General features: G+C 43.2%; 1 protein-coding gene across 3 annotated transcripts in view; it reads left to right on the forward strand.

Moving 5' to 3' along the window:
* DOCK8 (dedicator of cytokinesis 8) overlaps positions 1-21,884 on the forward strand; it is a 253,132-nt gene that overhangs the window by 17,511 nt on the left and 213,737 nt on the right. The window contains exon 1 of one of the 3 annotated variants that reach the window (XM_089337104.1): positions 13,479-13,528. The exons of the other annotated variants lie outside the window; for them this stretch is intronic. The gene's annotated coding sequence lies outside the window, so the exon portion shown is untranslated. Of the gene's footprint in view, positions 1-13,478; positions 13,529-21,884 lie in introns of those variants that run through there. 3 annotated transcript variants of the gene reach the window in all.

The raw sequence follows: 21,884 nt of genomic DNA on the forward strand, positions 1-21,884 counted from the left end.
GAGTCAGAGTCGTGGGAGGCACACAAGTCAGATTCCCATCCCAGCTCCACTGACCTCGGTGGGAGGAGCTGTCACAAGTTCTTTAATGTTCCCAAGTCTCGGTTTTCTCATCTGTAAAACAGGAATATTGGCGATAGCCAATCAGAAGAGTCAGTGAATGAATAAATAGGAAAATACTACACAAACGAAAAATCGCTAAACACACAGTGAGGAAACACCTGTACCATGGGGAGAAATGCCAGATTTCTGTCATTATTAAGTAAGGTAACATATAATTCACCTAACATAGGGTCTCATACTTGGTAGGTACTCAAAAAAGAAAAAAAAAACACAAAGTAAAATAAAGTGATTGTGAGAGATGGAGAAGTGTTAGAACAACGGACAGCCCAACAACACAAAGAAGGGTTTCAATTCATTTACAAGTCGCAGGGCTTATATTCAGAATTGACAGAAGCCTGTCCCCCTAAAATGCATACACACACACATTCATACACATACACACATACATACACAAACACACACACGGCACACTCACTCACACATACACACACACACACACCCATGGCACACACTTAATGCTGAGCTTGTAAGAAAAGAGGTATAATAGCAAAAGGAAAATTTGGACCTTAAATTTCACTAAGACCTCAGATTTTCTGAGCGCTTAAAGAGCGGTTGCTTTTTCCAAAAGGTGACTTTTATGGGAAATTCTGACAGTTAAGAAAGATGACAAAGAGGACCTGAAGGAGCCACGTAAGGAATACCTGGGAAGCAAGCATCACAAATGTTCAGATGAGAGATGGGAGAGGGACACAAGTTGAGGAGCAGCAACTGAGCCTGAAGAACAGAACTTCACGTGGGTGTTTGGCCTTGCGGTGTGACTCAACTTAGGAGCCTGCGGCCCATATGGGAGTGCCTGGGCGTGACACTCAGCTCCAGTCCTCACTTCAGTTTCCTGCTAATGCAGACCCTGGGAGGCAATGGTGAGGGTTCAAGTGACTGGGTTCCGGCCACCCACGGGGGAGACTTTGCTGGAGTTCCCCACTCCTGACTTCACCCAGCTCCAGCCTGCTGCCTTTGTGGGCATTTGGAGAGTGAACCAGTGGATGGGAGCTCTCTCTGTCTTTCAAATAGATAGATAGATAGATAGATAAATATTTCAAAAGAATAGCACTATAACTATAGATTGGAGACCTGCAGACATTTTTCCTATTCTTTTCAAACATGAGGGATAGCTTCTTATTATAAAAGCTATCATATTAATTATAGAAAAAGCAGCAGTGTAGATAAGCAATGTTTTGTCAGATACACACACATGCATGCTTATTTTTCTAAATCATTGGAATCATGCTTACATGCAGTTTTATAATGTACTTTGTTTAAAAATATAAATGACTTTTCAAGTCATTAAATAGTCTCATGTTATCTTTATTTTTTTCTTTTTTTTTTAAAGATTTATTTATTTACTTGAAAGTCAGAGTTACACAGAGAAAGAAGGAGAGGCAGAGAGAGAGAGAGAGAGAGAGAGAGAGAGAGGTCTTCCTATCCATCTCCCTGCTGATAATCTGGGGAAAGCAGCACAGGGGGCCCAAATACTAGGGGCCTTGCCACCCATGTGGGAGACCAGGAGGAAGCTCCTGGCTCCTGGCTTGGGCCTGGTCCAGCCCTGGCCTCTGTGACCATCTGGGGAGTGGATCAGTGGATGGAAGATCTCTCCTTCTGTCTCTCCCTATCTCTCTCTGTCTCTGTAACTGTCAAATAAGTAAATAAATCTTTTTTAAAAATTAAAAAATATAGTGATCTGAAATCATTATTAGAATTGAGTCAGGTAAACTAAAGATATATTTGATTTGGACAACTATTATTAATTCCTAAGGTTCCCTGGTGGCCACTGATTTTCAAATGAACAATTTTGTGGGTAATCTTGGTCCTGTTTGAGGCCCCTTCATATGAATTACCAACATTTCCAGCTATACTCAAGAACCTATAATGTAGTTCTTGTCAGGCAATTAAATGTGTATTTTCTTACAGCAAGTAAATTAAATAAGTATACTTAGAAGATAAGAGTGCAGTAAGTGTACCTGAAAGAAACTATTAATTTGTTATACAGAATTTCATTTTCATTGCGTTTACATGCTACCTTCACTTAAATTTATGTTATATTCCCTTATTACTTTATTGATCCATTATATAACACTTATGAGCACTTACTATGTGCCAGGCTTTGGTGAGGTAGAAAGACCCTACTGTTCTGGCTGGTGTCAAGGCACAACAGGTTCAGTCTCCACTCACGATGCTGGCATCCCATATTGGAGTGCCAGTTCAAGTCCACGCTGTTCTGTTTCTGAAACAGTTTACTGCTGTATGTCTGGGAAGGTAGTGGATGACTACTTGGGTCCCTGCCATTCACATGGGAAAACCAGGTGGAGTTCCTGGCTCCTTGCTACAGCCTGGCCAGGCTGTTGTGGCCATTTGAGAAATGAAGCAGTAGTTCAAGATTGTGTGTGTGTGTGTGTGTCTTCCTCTCTCTGTGTCCTCTGCTTTTAAATAAGTAAGAAAAAGAGGGGCCGACACTGTGGCACAACAGGCTAAAGCCCTGGCCTGCAGTGCCAGCATCCCATATGGGCACTGGTTCGAGTCCTGGCTGCTCCACTTCCAATCCAGCTCTCCGCTAATGCGCCCGGGAAAGCAGTGAGGATGGCCCAAGTGTTTGGGCTGGTGCACTCATGTGGAGACCTGGAAGAAGCTCCTGGCTCCTGGCTTCAGACAGGCCAACCTCTAGCCACTGTGGCCATTTGGAGAGTGAACCAGCGGGTGGAAGACCTCTTTTTCTCTCTGTCTGTATCTCTATCTGTAACTTTGCCTTTAAAATAAATAAAATAAATCTCGAAAAAAAAAAAAAAAAAAGGAAAGACCCTACTGTCATGGAAGTTGCATTCTAATGCACAAAACATGTGGTCAATAAATGAATAAAATGTCAGATCAGGCCTTAATTTCCTTATCTGTTCAATTAAAAGATAGTATTTTATTGCAGAGGGCTGTGATGAGTACTAAAAGATTCTGTGGAGATTATTTACCACAGAGGTGTTTAATAAATGTTATTTATCTTTTTTCTTAGGAAATTAGAAAGTGATTTAATATGAAGATATTAATAAATTCTGTATTCCACTATGAGTGGTTTGTATCATTTTCTGAGCCAAATTACGTAGCAGCTGCCACCCTGCAGAGAAGGGCAGCATAAGCCCTCAAGTCAGGGAGTTGTGCTGAGCCAGGTTTTCATGAGCCATTTCTTGCACACAGATGTCTTGTGTTGCTAGGGCCTCGGAAGAATCGTACCTTTGATATCTGGCTCTCAGTTTTCTGCAGAGATAATCTGTTAGGTGGTTTCTAAAGTTCCTTTCAGACCTAAAACACTTTTTCTACTCTTTTTTTTTTTTTTTTTTTTTTTATTTGAAAGTCAGAGTTACACAGAGAGAGGGGAGAGGCAGAGAGAGAGAGAGAGTGGTAATCCATCCGATGATTCACTCCCCAATTGGCCACAACGGCCAGAGCTGTGCTGATCCGAAGCCAGGAGCCAGGAGCCTGGAGCTCCAGGTCTCCTACGTGGGTGCAGGGGCCCAAGGACGTGGGCCATCTTCTACTGCTTTCCCAGGCCATAGCAGAGAGCTGGATCAGAAGTGGAGCAGCCTGGTCTCAAACTGGTGCCCTTAAGGGATGCCAGTACTTCAGGCCAGGGCGTTAACCCACTGTGCTCAATTTGCATTCCCTCTGTGTTCCCAACCCTGGAGCTATGTTTTATCTTGTCTCCTACATTTGCCCCTAAAGCCGCAAGTGGCTCCAGATGAGCGGGAATTGGCTGCATGGTATTCTGTGGATCTCATTGCCTGAGTTGAGAAGACTCTGATTCCCAAATGTGTCTTTGACTTTACCCTCTGGAAGAGGATGTCAGTGCAAGGGACCCTTTGGTCCATAATCCCTTGTTCTCTCTAGAACTCCCTCATCACTACCCTCAAAGACAGTCTGTGGTACTACTACTCCAAATCTTATAAACTTGGTCTTTACCTTTAGCTTTCAGAATTTGTCACTATAATCCATGGAATGAAATATACTTTGCAATATCTCTTGCTGAAACAAAAGTTTCAAGAAACCATCAAGTTAATTGTACACTTGCCAATTCATTTTAGCATTTGCTATTCTATTATATTTTTAAATTTACTGGTTATATCCCACTAACTTCATCTCAGGTCATATGTTAATAAATCAGATCCATTCTTTACACACACGGAGTACTCTACCTACCACCTATCACATCCGTGACCTTTATTTCATGTGATTGCTTCCTGCTGTCCCCTATCAGCTGCCCTGGTGGGCTGTAACCTTTAGGTCTTGCTCACATTAGAGCCTTGCACATTGCAGATGTTTAATAAATATTTATTAAAATAATAAACTAATGCATGTGGCCAGATTTCCCAAGGTCTGCATGTTTCTTCCCCAGAATTCTGTCACAGTTCTCGAAGTCTAAAGTTTTTTCCCAGATGTGTGGAAGTTTGAAGCTCAAACTTGCTGGAAATACTTCCATCCACAGCCCCTGAAGTCTCCACTGGGATTCACTCCCCAGTCCATCTGTAGATGACCCATCAGAGATGGACCAGTACTTTTTAAAACATTTTTAAAAAATATTTTATTTATTTATTTGAAAGAGTTACAGAGAGGCAGTGAGAGAGAGAGAGAGAGAGGTCTTCCATCTAATGGTTCACTCCCCAGATGGCCACAATGACCAGAGCTGTGCCCATCCGAAGCCAGGAGCCAGGAGCCTCCTCCTGGTCTCCCATGTAGGTACAGAGGCCCAAAGACTTGGGCCATCTTCTACTGCTCTCCCAGGCCATAGCAGAGAGCTGGATAGAAAGTAAAGCAGCTGGGACTTGAACCAGCACCCATATGGGATGCCAACACTGCAGGTGGCAGCTTTACCCAGTATACCACAGCGCTGGCCCCCTAAAACATTTTTATTTATTTATTTGAAAGGGAAAGTTACAGAGAAAGAGACACACACACACACACACACACACACACACACAGAGGGATCTTTGATCTACTGGTTCACTCCCAAAATGACTGGAGCTTAGCCACACTGAACCCAGGAGCCAGAAGCTTCATTTGGGTCTCCCACGTCGGTGGCAGGGACCCAAGTCCTTGGGCCATCTTTGGCTGCTTTCTCAAGAACATTAGCAGGGAGCTGGATCAGAAGTGGACCAGCCGGGACTCAAACCGGCCACGTGAGGGATGCTGGCATCACAGTGGATTAATCTGCTGTGCCACAGTGCTGGGCCCAAGGGCATTTTAAAGAAGGCTTACTGCTGCCTTAACAAGTTCTTGGGGCCAGTGCCTCTGTTCAAGGGAGCTGAAGGAAGGGCTCTCCAGGGCACATAGCAGACTCATGGAGGAAACAGAATATCTGGGTTTCATGACTGCTGGCCACTTGAGTTGGCCATGTCAGGCAAGTTTATCATTCCATACAGATACAGAAGACTGAGTTTTCCAAAGGTTTTGAATGCCCTGAATATTTTCCTTTTGACAGTTAATAAAAATATTTTCACTCTTACAGCCAAAATAGAAAAATAGTTCTGCATAAATTGTTATTCACACCTGATATGTGGAAAGAAGTGTGTTTCTGTATTTATCATACTATTAATTTAAATTCAGTATTTTCAATTGTCTATTTAAAGTCAGATAAAAAAATAAATTGCTATTTTATATTTTTTCTGTATTCAAATTTTGTGTTAATCAAATATTTTAAATAAATGAACTCATAGAATTTACTCATCTTTTCACTAAAAAGATTTTTTAATGAATTAATTTTATTTGAAAGGCAGTGTTACAGAGAAATGGATATAGGATATGCAGAGAGAGAGAGAGAGAGAGAGAGAGAGATCTTCATCTCGTTCACTCCCCAGATGGCTGCATCGACCAGAACTAGGCCATATGAAAGCCAGGAGCCAAGAGCTTCTTTCAGGTCTCCCACGTGGTTTCAGGGACTCAAGCACTTGGGCCATCTTCTGCTTACTTCCCAGGCACATCAGCAGGGAGCTGGATCAGAAATGGGACAGCTGGGACTAGAACCAGCACCCATAAGGGATGCTGGTGCTGCAGGCAGCAGCTTAACCTGCTATGCCACATCACTGGCCCCAAAGATACTGTTTTTTTTAAAAAAAGATTTATTTATTTGGAATGCAGAGAGAGGGAGAGACACAAGGAGATCTTCCATCTGCTGGTTCACATATGAAACGGCTGCAATGGCAGGATTGGGCCAGGCCAAAACCAGGAGCCTGGAACTCCATCTGGGTCTCCTGTGTGGGTGGCAGGGGCCAAGTACTTGGACCATCTTCTGCTGCATTCCCAAGTGCATTTAGCAGGGAGCTGGATTGGAAGTGGAGCAGCTGGGACTTGAACCGGCACCCATGTAAAATGCTGGCATTGCAGGTGGTAGCTTAACCTGCTGTGCACAACACTGGACCCCTAAAAAGATATTTTTTGACAGTAAACCTTTTTTGATGTCCATTTGTCAAACTAGTCTCATGGCGAGAAGTCTTTGTTTCAAAAGTGTGGCAGGTTCTGGGGCATAAACATTTCCAGTCAAAGTTCTAAGTATTATTACTTGTAAATTGGCTAAGAGATTTCTAGTTATTTTTCCTTGTTCTAATGCACGTTGTATTAAAACATTCACTTTTCACCTAAACTGTTAAAAAAAAAAAAAAACACAGGTGGTTATGTGGTGCAGCAAGCTAAGGTGCCACTTGGGACGCCCACATCCGACTCACGACTCAGAGTGCTAGTTAAGTGGCTCCTTGGCTTTTTTTTTTTTTTTTTTTTTTTTTTTTTTTTTTTTTTGACAGGCAGAGTGGACAGTGAGAGAGAGAGAGAGAGAAAGGTCTTCCTTTGCCGTTGGTTCACCCTCCAATGGCCGCCGCGGCCGGCGCACGGCGCTGATCCGATGGCAGGAGCCAGGTACTTCTCCTGGTCTCCCGTGGGGTGCAGGGCCCAAGCACTTGGGCCATCCTCCACTGCGCTCCCTGGCCACAGCAGAGAGCTGGCCTGGAAGGGGGGCAACTGGGACAGAATCTGGCGGCCCAACTGGGATTAGAACCTGGTGTGCCGGCACCGCAAAGTGGAGGATTAGCCTAGTGAGCCACGCGCCGGTCGGCTCCTTGGCTTCTGATGCAGCTTCCTACTTATGTGCCTGGAAGGCAGTGGAATATGGTCCAGGTGCTTGGGCCCCTGCACCCATGAGGGAGACCAGGGTGGAGTTCTTGGTTCCTGGCTTCAGCCTGACCCTGGCTTGTCTATTGCAGGCATTTGGGAAGGGAACCAGTGGATGAAATCTCTCTCTTCTGTGTATATTTCTGTATCTCTCTGCCACTCTGCCTTTTAAGTAGATGAAAATATACAAACATAAAAAAAGAAGCAAAGCGGAATAAACTTCGTGTTGCAACTCTGTTACATTGAAGAAAAGGAATGTTATATTAAGCACATGACAGGGTCTGGCCATTGGTGGGGTTGGAGCCCCCTGTGAGGGGAGCTTCCGGAGTACACCCTCACAGAGGTGTCACCCACTGCCACATCCTCCGCCTTGGGCCTAGAGCCCAGGACGGGCTCACTGCTCTTGCCTTGGCTTTTTCCACCAATACCCTTCTTAGCCTGTGCCTTTCACACAGAGCAGATAATACCCTTCTTTAGCGTCTGACATAGAACTTTCCATCATTGTATGGCCTGGCTCATTACCACCATTCTTTGTTCAGTTTTTACTTTTCTTCCTTTCAGAGAAACACCATTCACCTTTGTTGGGTGCTTTCTCCTCCTCCTTCTCATTTCTTATATCTGATTGGACTATCAATGCCTAGAGAAAATTGTGACAAATGTGGTGTTGCCTTTAGATTTTCTCCTTTCTCGCTTCCATTTACCATTTCCAGCATGTCTGAGAGTCTCATTCAGATGTGGTCTTCAGGGGTTCTCCTTGTATCTGTCTGTCTTCTCCCCCCAAACCGCCTTGAATATCAGCCTTCCCTGGGTCCATCTGTCAGTAGGAATCAGCTGTGGCTGGCAGGTGCTCAGTGTGTGATTGCTCATGGACCTAGTGGCATTTTCACTGAGATAACAGCACTGAGAAACATAAGGTCACTGCCAGAGAAAGCAGAACTAACTCTGGAAAACAGGGACTTCCCAGGAATGCAATCATCTTATGGATTCTTTGTGGCTTGCTCTTGTTACCACATGCTAGGTGACAGAGTAAAGTGAGAACGAAACTAAGTATGCGCTCACGGAAAGAGGACTGTGTGGACCACAGGCAGGGAGCAGGATGTGGCCCTCTCCCAGGCTGGAGGCAGCATCCCATCTTCTCACGTCTCTGTACCTGTTACTTCCCTTACCTGAGACCTCTTACAATGGGGTGGAGCTGTAAGCCAAAGACTGCTAGGAAGTGTCCCAGACTCTCGAGTCAATGTTAAGGAATGGCAGGCATCCAGGTCCCACGGCATGACTTTCGGGGACATGACTGCCTTCACCGGAGCATCCACATTGTTCACAACTTGCCACACTGACTCTCCCATCTGGTGACCAAGTCTGTGCTGCATTTCAAAGCAAGTCACATCCAAGGCTCTGCCTGCCCCTTGCTCCATAAGCTAAATGAAGAGAGAAGTTAGTGTGTTTATGCACTGAGAGCACCCATCTGACAGCCTCAGGGACTTTACCTTCCAAAGTTTAATCTCCAGCCTTTCTGCTCTGTTCCTAAGAGTGTATCCCATCTGCCAGGCCACAGCTGGCCTCTCAAAGGATGTCGCATTGTTGTGAATTGCGTCTTGATGGTTCCTCCAGTCTGACAGCCTTCTGAGTGGCCGTGGGCTTTGTCAGAGGCGCTGTGCTGGCGACAGTCTCAACTCTGTGCCTGGGTGCCGCGCACTGAGGAGCTTCCTGCTTGTCATGCTGTCCCGGCACAAGCACTTACCACATTGTAGGAAGCATGTGGGGTTCAAGATGGGGCAGCAAGAGCAGGCTGCGTTGTCTCTTATTAAACTGGCAGGAAGTGGCCAAGGCTCGTGTGCTACTGATTTCAGTCGGGCAGAAGAGGATAAAGTAATTGCTTTATAAGAATTTCTTTCTGCATTTTTTAGGGAGGATTTTTCCATGTGAACTAAATGACCAGAAGGAGTGATTGAGGCTCAAAAATTTTGACATTGTCCCTTGAAGGAATGAGATAATTAAACTGATTTCCTTGGCGGAAAGGCCTTTTTAAATAGTCTATGTTTTCTTCAGAAGATATTTCCAGTAGACTTATCAAAACAGGACACTGTAAGGGCTGGCGTTTGACCTCATGGTTAAGACACTGGTTAGGGTGCCGGCATCTCATATCGAAGTGCTGGGATTAAGTGCTGGCTGCTGACGTTTGCTTCTTAAGTAGTGTGGACTCTGAGAGGCCTCCGTGATGACTTAGACATTTGGATCCTTGCCACCCACATGGGAAACCTGAATTGAGTTCTTGGCTCCTGGCTTCCACCCAGCCCAGCCCTGGCCATTGCAGACATTTTGGGAGTGAATCAGCAGAAGGGAACTCCCACACCCCTCCCCTATCACTGTCCCTATCTCTATCTCTACCCCTTTCTCCCCCTTCACAAAAATAAGTAAATAAACAGTGCCCTCTAATACCGCGGGGCAAGATTGCTCCTTGCGGTCATTCCCCTGCCCTGCCGCATTTTTTCTTGGTTATTTCCCTGTTTTAGGAACAAGAATTCCTTACCTGGAACATTCTACCCTGAATTCCAAATGTATCCAAGTGCTACTATTTGGTAATAAAAACTACATTTAGGAGGACTAAAGGGGATGAAATTCAATTCAAGATACCAAGGGCAATTGTCTAGTAGGGTAGATAGAATATGTATGTATGTATGTATGTATGTGTATATATATATCTATCCCAGTGGGAAGTTTCGTGAAGGAGACAGAAGTTCTACGGTGTCTGGGGCAACAGAAAGTTCAAGTCTGAACAGGACTGGCTAGCAGTCCTTGGCTGTCCAGCAAAAGGACGTTAGTGGCTGTATCGAGAGCAGCTTCCGCAGGGGGTGAGGGTAGAAGCCCAGGAGAGCTGGATTAGGAGAGAGCAGCAGTGGAGGAAGTGAGAAGCATAGACAAGGAGTTCAAAACAGGCCACCTGATGAGGGAAGGTTTTCTTCTCTGATGGGAGTGAAGTAAGCAGTCTTATAGGAAGCAGAGGGGGCATCTGGAAAGGAAGTGTTTTTGTTAAGATAACATATGAGGAACCAGCACTGTGATGTAGCAGGTAAAGCTGCTGCCTGCAGTGCCGGCATCTCATATGGGTGCTGGTTCAAGTCCCGGCTGCTCTACTTCCGATCCAGCTCTCTGCTATGGCCTGGGAAAGCAGTAGAAGATAGATGGCCCAAGTCCTTGGGCCCCTGTACCCACATGGAAAACCCAGAGGAAGCTCCTGGCTCCTGGCTTCAGATCAGTGCAGCTCCTGCTGTTGCGGCCATCTGGGGAGTGAACCATTAGATGGAAGACCTCTCTCTCTCTGTCTCTGCCTCTGCCCCTCTGTAACTCTGCCTTTCAAATAAATAAATAAATCTTAAAAAAATATAATATATGAAATAGGTGACATGGACAAATCTTGAATAACAACTTGAGTAAAATTTCTGCCTTCTTTATCCTGTGTCCTGGAAAAATATTAGACTCATTAACAGATTTTGGACCTCAAAGGGCTCAGCTTTTTTTTTTTTTTTTTTTAAACTTTTATTTAATGCATATAAATTTCCAAAGTACGACTTATGGATTACAATGGCTTTCCCCCCATACCGTCCCTCCCACCCACAACCCTCCCCTTTCCCACTCCCTCTCCCCTTCCATTCACATCAAGATTCATTTTCGATTATCTTAATATACAGAAGATCAGCTTAGTATACATTAAGTATGGATTTCAACAGTTTGCTCCCACACAGAAACATAAAGTGAAAAATAATAGATGATTTTTTTAAATGATGATGAAATCAGAGCAGACCTATTGTCATGTTTAATCCCAGTGAGAGTCAAGTTGGGAATTGATAATTTCTTTCTTTTTTTTTTTTTTTTTTTTTTTTTACAGAGGATCAGTTTAGTATGCATTAAGTAAGGATTTCAACAGTTTGCACCCCCATAGAAACACAAAGTGAAATATATTGTTTGAGTACTCGTTATAGCATTAAATCTCAATGTACAGCACATTAAGGACAGAGATCCTACATGAGGAGTAAGTGCACAGTGACTCCTGTTGTTGACTTTACCAATTGACACTCCTGTCTATGGCATCAGTAATCTCCCTATGCTCCAGTCATGAGTTTCCAAGGCTATGGAAGCCCTCTGAGTTCTCCAACTCTTATCTTGTTTAGACAAGGTCATAGTCAAAGTGGAGGTTCTCTCCTCCCTTCAGAGAAAGGTACCTCCTTCTTTGATGGCCTGTTCTTTCCACTGGGATCTCACTCGCAGAGATCTTTTGCCAGAGTGTCTTGGCTTTCCATGCCTGAAATACTCTCATGAGCTTTTCAGCCAGCTCCGAATGCCTTTAGGGCTGATTCTGAGGCCAGAGTGCTATTTAGGACATCTGCCATTCTATGAGTCTGCTGAGTATCTCACTTCCCATGTTGGATCACTCTCCCCTTTATTTACTCCATCAGTTAGCGTTAGCAGGTACTAGACTTGTCTATGTGCTCCCTTTGACTCCCAGTCCCTTCACCATGACCAACTGTGAACTGAAACTGATCACCTGGAACAGTGAGATGGCATTGGTACATGCCACCTCGATGGGATTGAATTGGAATCCCCTGGTATGCTTCCAACTCCACCACTTGGGGCAAGTCAGCCTGAGCATGTCCCAAATTATACATCTCTTCCCTCTCCCATTCCCACCACCATGTTCAACAGGGATCACATTTCAGTTAATTTTCAACACTTAAGAATAACTGTGCATCAATTACAGATCTAAACCAGTCATATTAAGTAGAACAGATAAAAAAACTACAAAGAGGGATAATGTATTTAGTTGTTCATTAACAGTCAGGGCTATGCTGATCAAGCCACCATTTCCCATAGTGTCCACCTCACTCCAACAGGTTTCCCTCTTGGTGTTCAGTCAGTCGTCACCGATCAGGGAGAACATATGGTATTTGTCCCTTTGGGACTGGCTTATTTCACTCAGCATGATGTGTTCCAGATTCCTCCATTTTGTTGCAAATGACTGGATTTCGTTGTTTCTTACTGCGGTATAGTATTCTAAAGAGTACATATCCCATAATTTCTTTATCCAGTCTATCGTTGATGGGCATTTAGGTTGGTTCCAGGTCTTAGCTATTGTGAATTGAGCTGCAATAAACATTTTTTTTTTTTTTTTTTGACAGGCAGAGTGGACAGTGAGAGAGAGAGACAGAGAGAGAAAGGTCTTCCTTTGCCGTTGGTTCACCCTCCAATGGCCGCCGCTGCAGCCGGCGCACCGCGCTGATCCTGGCAGGAGCCAGGAGCCAGGTGCTTTTCCTGGTCTTCCATGGGGTGCAGGGCCCAAGCACCTGGGCCATCCTCCACTGCACTCCCTGGCCATAGCAGAGAGCTGGCCTGGAAGAGGGGCAACCGGGACAGAATCCGGCGCCCCAACCGGGACTAGAACCCGGTGTGCCGGCGCCGCAAGGTGGAGGATTAGCCTATTGAAGGGCTCAGCTTTTATTGTGCTTCAGATTTGTTCTTTTGTGAAACACAAAGAGGTACAACTCTACTCCAGAAGAGAATTGAGGCAGGTGTTCAGCCTAGCAGTCAAGAAGCCAGTTGCTGTGCCCCTGTCTCCTACTGCAGTGCCTGAGTTCAAGTCTCAGCTCTGCTCTCGATTCCTGCTTCCTGTTAATGCACACCCCAGAGAGAGCCAGTGATGGCTCAGGTACCTGGGTCCTGGCCACCCATATGGGAGACCTGTTTTGTGTTTCTGCCTCCAGGCTTTAGTCCTGCTCAGTCCTGTCTATTGTAGGCATTTGAGGAATGAACCAGAGGATGGGAGCTCTTTCTCAAATAATCAAAGAAAAGAAAAAGAACCGTAATTGATAAAAAAAAAAAATCAATATTCAGCAGTTGCTTCTTAAAATCTTACCCATTGCTAATATGGGTGTTTGGATTACTTTTGGAACATGTTCCAGGACTACTTAATCATGAAGGGATTAAAGATATTGGAGTTGGGTTCAAAGTCTCAGTACCAGGCTAAAACCTGTTCCTGGCAGTAGAGAGGGTAAACCTTAACAGCTTCTCTTTGGAATGCTTTCACGTGCTCGGCTTTCTGCTGTTAAGCTCTCAGGGAAGGAAACCAGCAGCAGCTGAGCTCCATGAGTGACTTTTCCTGAGATGCTCGGAGTGGTGACGGTGTTTGAGCAGAGCTGTCACTTTTCTGTGCTCACCAGCAAAGTCTTGGGCAAATTACTTACCCTTTCTTCACCGCAGTTCCAAGATTCATCAAAGGGAGGTAATAATACCAACTTCACAGGGTTGTTTAGAGCATTAAATGAGCTAATTAGAATAGTCTCAGGCAGTAAGCACTCATGGTGTGTGACTAGCATTGGTAATTGTAGTAATAGTAGTTATGGTAGTAGGCTTTTCCAGGTTATGTGGCTTGTATATACTCTCATTTTGCCTAGTGAATGTGCATTATTTTATTTTTTTAATAGTATTTTTTATTTGGAAGGGAGAGAGGGAGAGATGTCTATGTATGTGTGTATGTATGTCTCTTCCATCTGCTGGCTCACTTCCTAAATGCCTGCAACAGCCAGGCTGAGTCAAATCCAAGAGCTGGGACCTCATTGTGGGACTCCCATGTGGGTGTCAGGGACCCAAATACTTGAACCATCATCTACTGCCTCCCAGGAAACCCATCAGTAGGGGGCTGGATCAGAAGCAGAGCCATTACTCAAACCCATGCACTCTGATAGCGGCTGCAGGTGTCTTGAGCACTGTGCCAAAGGCCTGACCTGGTGCATGGCTGTAAGGATACATCAGGAAGTAAGGAGAGCTGGAAACTACTGAGCCAGCATCTTGGGTCTGTAGACCCCACGGCGATTCTTACAGCCTGACACAGTTAGGACTCTGGGTTTCCCTCTATCTTTCCTTTCTTGATCTGTTCCCCTCCCCTACTCTGCCAGCCCTCCCATGGCTTCTGCTCACTTGTTTCTTCTACTGTTTCATAGCTTCTGCTTCCTGCCTCCTCTCTGCATATCTGTGCTTCTGCCCATGCCAGCTGGGTTTAGCAGGGTCAATTTATTTGCCCAAGATCACACCATTGGTAGATGATGAAGCAGGACTTGAACCATGGTTATTATTGGAAAATGATTTTTATGTGAATTAGCATAGAGATATTAGAGGTAGTTTCTTATTATATATGCCTATTTTTTAAAAAAACAAATTCCTGTGTGTACGTCCTTGTATACATTTGGAGAGGATTTGTTTTTAACTTCTATTGGTAGCCGACATGCATTGCAATGATTTGTTATTTTCTAATATGGAGAGAACTGGGAACCAGACAAAGCTGATCCTGGGGTATCCCAAGGCACAGAGTGTGTAAATCTGTCCTGCGGACGGAGGTTTGATTCAAAGTGACTTTTGTTCCGAGACCGGTCTTTAATACCTGATTTGATCAGTTTTTCTCTCTATGCTTCCTGGATCCCTATTCCCACCATTGCCTTTGGGTACCCATCATCTTCCTTAGCTCTTTATGACTCTACAAAGTGGCCTGGACTTCATTTCTTCAGTGGTTTTGTAATAGATTGAATGAAATACCAGGAGATTGATCTGCCACTGCAATAGGGTTTACTTAGCATATTAGTCTCTCAAGCAACTTATCATCCAACTCAATTTAGCACTTCCTTTGTGCCTTAGGATGGTAGGAATTATAAGCATAGCAATTACAATAGCTCTGGGGTTTCCTTCCCTTTTAAATCATGTTGGAGATTCCTACTCATTGTTCCTACATAAAGCAACATTCTTTAGGGAAAAAAGACCACAGTCTGCTTTCCTGAGCATTAGGAGAACTTCTTTCTTTCTTTTTTTTTTATTAAATTTTTAAAACATCACACTTAAAAAGAAATACAGATTAGTAAAAGTGTATGAACATAGAACACAGAATGTAGTTTTTACTTAAGCACTTACATGAATGAGGCTGTTTTTGTTTCTTCACTGAAAACCCCATTTTAACCATTGACCAAATTGTACTTAAATTAACAGTAAAAATGTAAAAAATCAAATTTAAACATGAAAACATGGAACAATGACAAAAAAAAAAGGACATATCTTCATTACCAGACAGATTAATAAATTCGCAGACACTCAGATACTTTCTGAGGCATATCAGAACACCTACATCAAATGTTGCTGAGACTATTTGTAGCACCTATAGTATATACACACCAGCATTAGACTACTGTGGTTCACATTTGAGAAACACAGATTTAAGCTTTATGCTACAATTTGCCAATTTAACATTATAGCTAATGCAGTGACAATTATTCATTTCATTTTTTCTTCTGAAACTCAATAAGCAAGTTATGATTTAAGCACATGGAGTAATGCCATGTCTTCTCCTTATAATAGTAAATTTTAAAATCCAAATACTTTGTATCATGGAAACTTTACCTAGCTGTACAAAGGCTCCCAAATACAGTCCAGCCATAAGATTTCTTCTTCATAGATTCCATTAACTTCAAGTTATTATAGTACAGATAAATGTAGGATGGTACTCCAGATTATTGGGCAACAAAAAATGTCAGTGTGTCACTACCTGTATTTAAGTATGAACACACTACAACCACAACCATGGCAAGTAAATGCCCCTCACATGTCCTCCACTGCTTCCGGTTCCTTTCCGTATCACAGGAGCTAGTTTAATGGATGCTGTCAGGTCTCGACCTATCTCTGAAAGTTCCTTTGTTAAAAATTTTGAAATTTAGCTACTGGAACATCTACAGTCTCAGTAAGCTAGTTTCTTCCCTTACTCTTCACTCATTCAAATAAATATGTAATGTTTTAAATTTTTATAGATACCTTATTAAAATGATTAAAGGTAACTAAAATGCCATTAGTGGGTAAGATATTAACCAAAAAATGACACTAAGAGTGTTTTTGAAACTTTTTTAAATATTTATTTATTTACTTGAAAGTCAGAGTTAGAGAGAGAGAGAGAGAGAGAGAGAGAAATGTCTTCCATCTGCTGGTTCATTCCCCAACTGGCTGCAATGGCCGGAGCTGTGCCAATCTGAAGCCAGGAGCCAGGAGCTTCTGGTTCTCCCACTTGGGTTCAGGGACCCAAGGACTTGGACCATCTTCTACTGCTTTCCCAGGCCATAGCAGAGAGCTGGATCGGAAGTGCAGAAGCAGGGACTTGAACTGGCACCCATATGGGATGCTGGCACTGCAGGTGGCGGCTTTACCCAGCATGCCACAGCGCCGGCTCTTTTTAGACTATTTTTTTTCCTAACTAGAAAAGCTATAGGATTCATAATGAACACAGATATAATGACACTTTAACCCTGCTGTTTTACAACATCAATCATAAGAGTAAATGCAAGAAGCACAGAGAAGAGCAGGATTTCAGGAGAAAAATCTATAAACACTTGAATTTTGGATGCCTCAAATACAAAAGGGTTCACATGCTTATAAGCACTATTGTCATTTCATCTTTAAGTAGTTCAAATTTTTATTTCATTTCTACTTTTATCCAGAAATAAAAACCCAATTCATTATATAATGTATCTTATCAATCTCAGTTTTCAAGTATTCAAGCAATGCAAACCCAAGTATTTTCTCTGTGGCAACAACGCACTAATGGACTGAGCTTCAAAGACAGGGGAAAATTCATTTAAAATAACTGATACACTCTTCTGCCCAAAGACAGAAGAACTAAGACTTAACACTGTAATCACACAAATGGATGTAATAAGAGAAGGAAAAAAAAAAAAAAAAAAAAGATGGTCCAATATAATCAATGCCTTCTTTTTAAAAAGATTCAAAAACAGATTCCCAGTAACAGGATATTCTGAAGTCTAAGGAACTGCAGAAGAAAAACCAGAGTAAGTTCAATTTCCCTGCTGTTTTCCATAAATGTTCTGGTTGTTTACTTTGGATTTCCTTTGTACTTTTAATGGGAGATTTTCTGCCTTTACATTCTTTCATAGTGATGACTATGTTTCTGGGTGTAGCACATCCTTAAGCATCTTTTGTAAGGCTGGACAAGTGGTGACAAATTATTTCAGTTTATGTTTGTTATGGAAGGTCTTTATTTAACCATTATTCATAAATGAGAGTTTTGCAAAGTACAGTATTCTGGGTTGACTTTTTTTTTCTCTTAAGACTTGGAATATATCTCACCATTCTCTCCTAGCTTGTAGGGTTTCTGATGAGAAGTCAGCTGTGAGTCTAATTGGAGATCCTCTGAAAGTAAACTGGCGTTTCTCTCCTGCACGTTTTAGAATCTTTTTTTTTTTTTTTTTTTTTTTTTTTGACAGGCAGAGTGGACAGTGAGAGGGAGAGACAGAGAGAAAGGTCTTCCTTTGCCGTTGGTTCACCCTCCAATGGCCGCCGCGGCCGACGCGCTGCGGCCGGCGCACTGCGCCGATCCGATGGCAGGAGCCAGGAGCCAGGTGCTTTTCCTGGTCTCCCATTGGGTGCAGGGCCCAAGCACCTGGGCCATCCTCCACTGCACTCCCTGGCCACAGCAGAGAGCTGGCCTGGAAGAGGGGCAACCGGGACAGGATCCGGCGCCCCGACTGGGACTAGAACCCGGTGTGCCGGCGCCGCTAGGCGGAGGATTAGCCTAGTGAGCCGCGGCGCTGGCCTAGAATCTTGTCTTTATGTTTTACTGTGGAGAGTTTGACCGCAGTGTGTTGTGGTGAGGATCTTCTCTGGTCATGTCTACTAGGAGTTCTATGTGCTCCTGTACTTGGATGTCCCTTTCTCCAGATTAGGGAAGTTTTCTGTAATTATTTCACTAAAAAGGCCTTCTGTTTCATTCTCTCTTGCCACAGCTTCAGGAACTCCTAAGACCCATATATTGGGTCATTTGTTAGTATCCCATAAATCTCCAACACTGGTTTTTAGTTTTCTAACTTGAATATTCCTTTTTCTGCTTCACCGAGTCTTTTAAGACTTTCCATTGCATTTTTTATTTGTTCTATTGAATTCTTCATTTCCAAGATTTCATTTTGATTTCTCTTTAAAATCTCAATTTCATGGAAAAGATATTCATTCATGCCATGTATGGATTTCTTTAATTCATGGATTTGCTTCTGATTACTTCTAAGTAATCCTACAATCAATATTTGAATTCTGTTTTTGGGGAGGCAGTCTCTCAGTCTGTGCTTGTTCTCAGAGAGGCTGTAGGTGGGCTGCAGCTGAACTCCCTGGGCTGTCAGGGTGCTTATTCTGGTTCTGCTCAGACCAGGGAAGCAGAATCTCGAGGTGGGGCCCAAAAACCTGCATCAGACTACTTTCTGGCTGATTCTTACGGATCCTGAAGTTGTAGGAAGAAAAAGGATTTCATGACAGGCCTGCAAAGGAGGTGTCCAAAGTTTGCTAAAGTTAGCCTCGGCACAGTACTAGCTTGAGTATCAGTAACGTTTGTGTTTAAAATCTGTTTAAGTGTAAAAAGAAAAAGTCTGATATAGTCTTAATATATAAAAGGAAAGATTGTTGTATATGTGCCAAATTATAAGTATCTTGCATAATTTTCTAGGAATCTCAACAGAATGTCTATAGGTACTCCTTTTAATGATTCCAAGACTCTCTGGGCTGTTTTAAGATGTGGTAAGAAAGAAAAAAATCATGATCAATTCATATAATTTTCATTATATGCCATCTTCGCACTTGCATACGTCTCTCAAAAGAAGTTCATATACATGTACCATTCCCATCCTCTGGTCTCTTACCATTTCTCAGACTTACGAGCAATTTAGACTTCATAGTATAATTTTTGCTATACTTTTACATAATGATTATGTTATTCCAATATTCATATTTCATATGGAGAAAAATGCTTCATAAGATCAATCTTCCCAAAAAGTTAGGAGAATTGCAGTTTTTACTCAGATTCTTGACTTAAAATACTTCTTGGTTCATAATTCAAGACAATTTCTACAAAACAGACACCATGGTAACTGTTATCTTGAATAGCTGTTTAGTGTGCAGAATATACTCTTGTTTAAGGAGTGATTGAAGGGATTTTCACCTCTTCATATGTCACACTAACATGACCAGCACTTTAGTAGAGGATGAGAAAAGGAATTTAGTTTTGCATCTAGATAGAAATTTTTAAAAAATTTTATTCACGGGCTGGTGCTGTGGCCTAGAGGGTAAAGCTGCCACCTGCAGTGCTGGCATCCCATACGGGCATCCCATATTGAGTCCCAGCTGCTCCACTTCTGATCCAGTGCTCTTCCATGGCCTGGGAAAGCAATGGAAGGTGCCCCAAGTCCTGGGCTCCTGTGCCCGCATGGAAAGACCCAGAGGAACCTCCTGGCTCCTGGCTTTGGATTGGCGCAGCTCTGGCCATTGCAGCCAACTGGGGAGTGAACCAGCAGATGGAAGACCCCCCCCTCCCCCGCCTCTCCTTTTCTCTGTGTGTAACTTTGACTTTCAAATAAATAAACCTTTAAAAGTTTTTATTTAAATTATACAAGTTTTATGTGTTTTTTTTTATTTTTTTAAGATTTATTTATTTATTTGAAAGTCAGAGTTAGGAGAGAGGAGAGGCAGAGAGAGAGAGAGTGAGAGAGAGAGAGAGTGAGAAAGAGAGAGAGAGAGTGAGTGAGAGAGAGAGAGAGAGGTCTTACAACTGATGGTTCACTGCCCAGATGGCTACAATGGCCAGAGCTGTGCCAATCCAAAGCCAGGAGCCAAGAGCTTCTTCCCGGCCTCCCACGTGGTTGCAGGGGCCCAAAGACTTGAGCCATCTTCTACTGCTTTCCCAGGCCATAGCAGAGAGTGGGACAGAAAGTGGAGCAGCCAGGTCTCGAACCGGCGCCCATATGGGATGCAGGCGCTTTAGGCCAGGGTGTTAACCCACTGCGCCATAGCGCCGGCCCCTAAGTATTTTATATATATATATACAGATTCAGGAACATAGTGATACTTCTCACTCTACCCTCCCTCCTGCTCATGCTCCAACCCTTCTTCCTCCTCCCTCTCCCACTCCAACTCTTAATTTTTACAAAGATCTACTTTCAGTTAAAGATCATAAAGTTAACTCTATACTAAGTATAAGAATTCAACAAATAGTATGAAGAGAAAAAAAACTGTTCCTCAGCAGGAGAGATAAGGGCTGTAAACAATCGTCGAATCTCAAAATGTCTATTTCACTCCAATACATTACACTTTATATACTCTATTAGTTACCCTGGATCAGGGAAAACATATGGTGTCTGTCTTTTGGGGACTGGCTGTTTCACTAAGTATAATGGTTTCCAGTTGTGCCCATTTTGTTGCAATAGAATTTCTTTTTTATTTTTGCTGCTGAGTTATATTCTATAGTGTATATATAACACAATTTTTTTATCCAGTTATCAGTTGATGGACATCTGGGTTGATTCTGTATCTTAGCCATTGTGAATTGATCTGCAGTGAACATGGGGGTGCAGATTCTTTTTTTTTTTAAGATTTAATTTTATTTATTTGAAAGGCAGAGTTACAGAAGGGCAGAGAAAGAGAGAGAAAGGGAGAGAGGTCTTCCATCAACTGGTTCACTCCCCAGATAGCCACAATGGCAGGAGCTGCGCCAAACTGAAGCCAGGAACCAGGAGCTTCTTCCAGGTCTCCCATGCAGGTGCAGGGGCCCAAGCACTTGGGCCATCTTCTACTGCTTTCCCAGGCCATAGCATAGAGCTGGATTGGAAGTGGAGCAGCAGGGACTGGAAGAAAGCCTCTATGCCACAGCGCTGGCCCCAAGGTTACTCTTTCATACACTGATTTCTTTTGGTTTGGGTAAATTCTCAGAAGTGGGATGGCTGGATCATATTGTATGTCTATATTCAGATTTCTGAGGTATCTCCATACTGTCTTCCACAATGGCTGCACCTAAATAGAAATTTTAAAAAGGATGTGTTCAATTTTTAAAATTTTTTTATTTTAAAAAAATACTCATTTGTTTGAAAGGTAGAGTTACAGAGAAAAAAGGAGAGGTGGAGAGGGAGAGAGACGACTTCCATCTGCTGGTTTACTTCCCAAATGACCACAATGGCCAGGACTGGGCCAGACTGAAGCCAGGAGCCAGGAGCTTCTTCCAGATCTCCCATGTGGGTGCAGGAGCCCAAGCACTTTAGTCATCCTCCACTGCTTTCCCAGGGACATTAGCAGGAAGCTGGATCAGAAGTGGAACAGCTGGGACTCGAACCAGTGCTGATGTGGGATGCTGGCGTTGTAGGCAGTGGCTTAACCTGCTATGTCACAATGCCTGCTTTTGATTTTTTTAAAAAAAGAAACATATATTTTATTTATTTTAAAAGCAGAGACAGGGAGAGTGACACAGAGACAGAGAGCAAGAGATCTCCCGAGCACTGGTTCACTTCCCAGGAGGCCACAACAGCCAAGACTGAGTCAGGCCACAGCCAGGAGCTGGGAACTTAATATCGGTTTTGCACATGGGCAGCAGGGACCCGGCTACTTGAGCCATCTCTGTTGCTTCCCAGGATCTGCATTATAAAGAAGCTGAAATTGGGAGCAGAGCCAAGACTTGAACCTAGGCTGTCCCATATGTGCTGTAGGAATCTCAACCAATGTTTTGATCACTGAGCCACATACATTCCCTGCATCAGGTTTTATATGGCAAGAAGTGGATAGAACAC

The sequence above is a fragment of the Oryctolagus cuniculus genome, chromosome 1, assembly GCF_051225735.1.
Source record: "Oryctolagus cuniculus isolate XC-2025 breed Fujian yellow rabbit chromosome 1, ASM5122573v1, whole genome shotgun sequence".
Lineage (NCBI taxonomy): Eukaryota > Metazoa > Chordata > Mammalia > Lagomorpha > Leporidae > Oryctolagus > Oryctolagus cuniculus.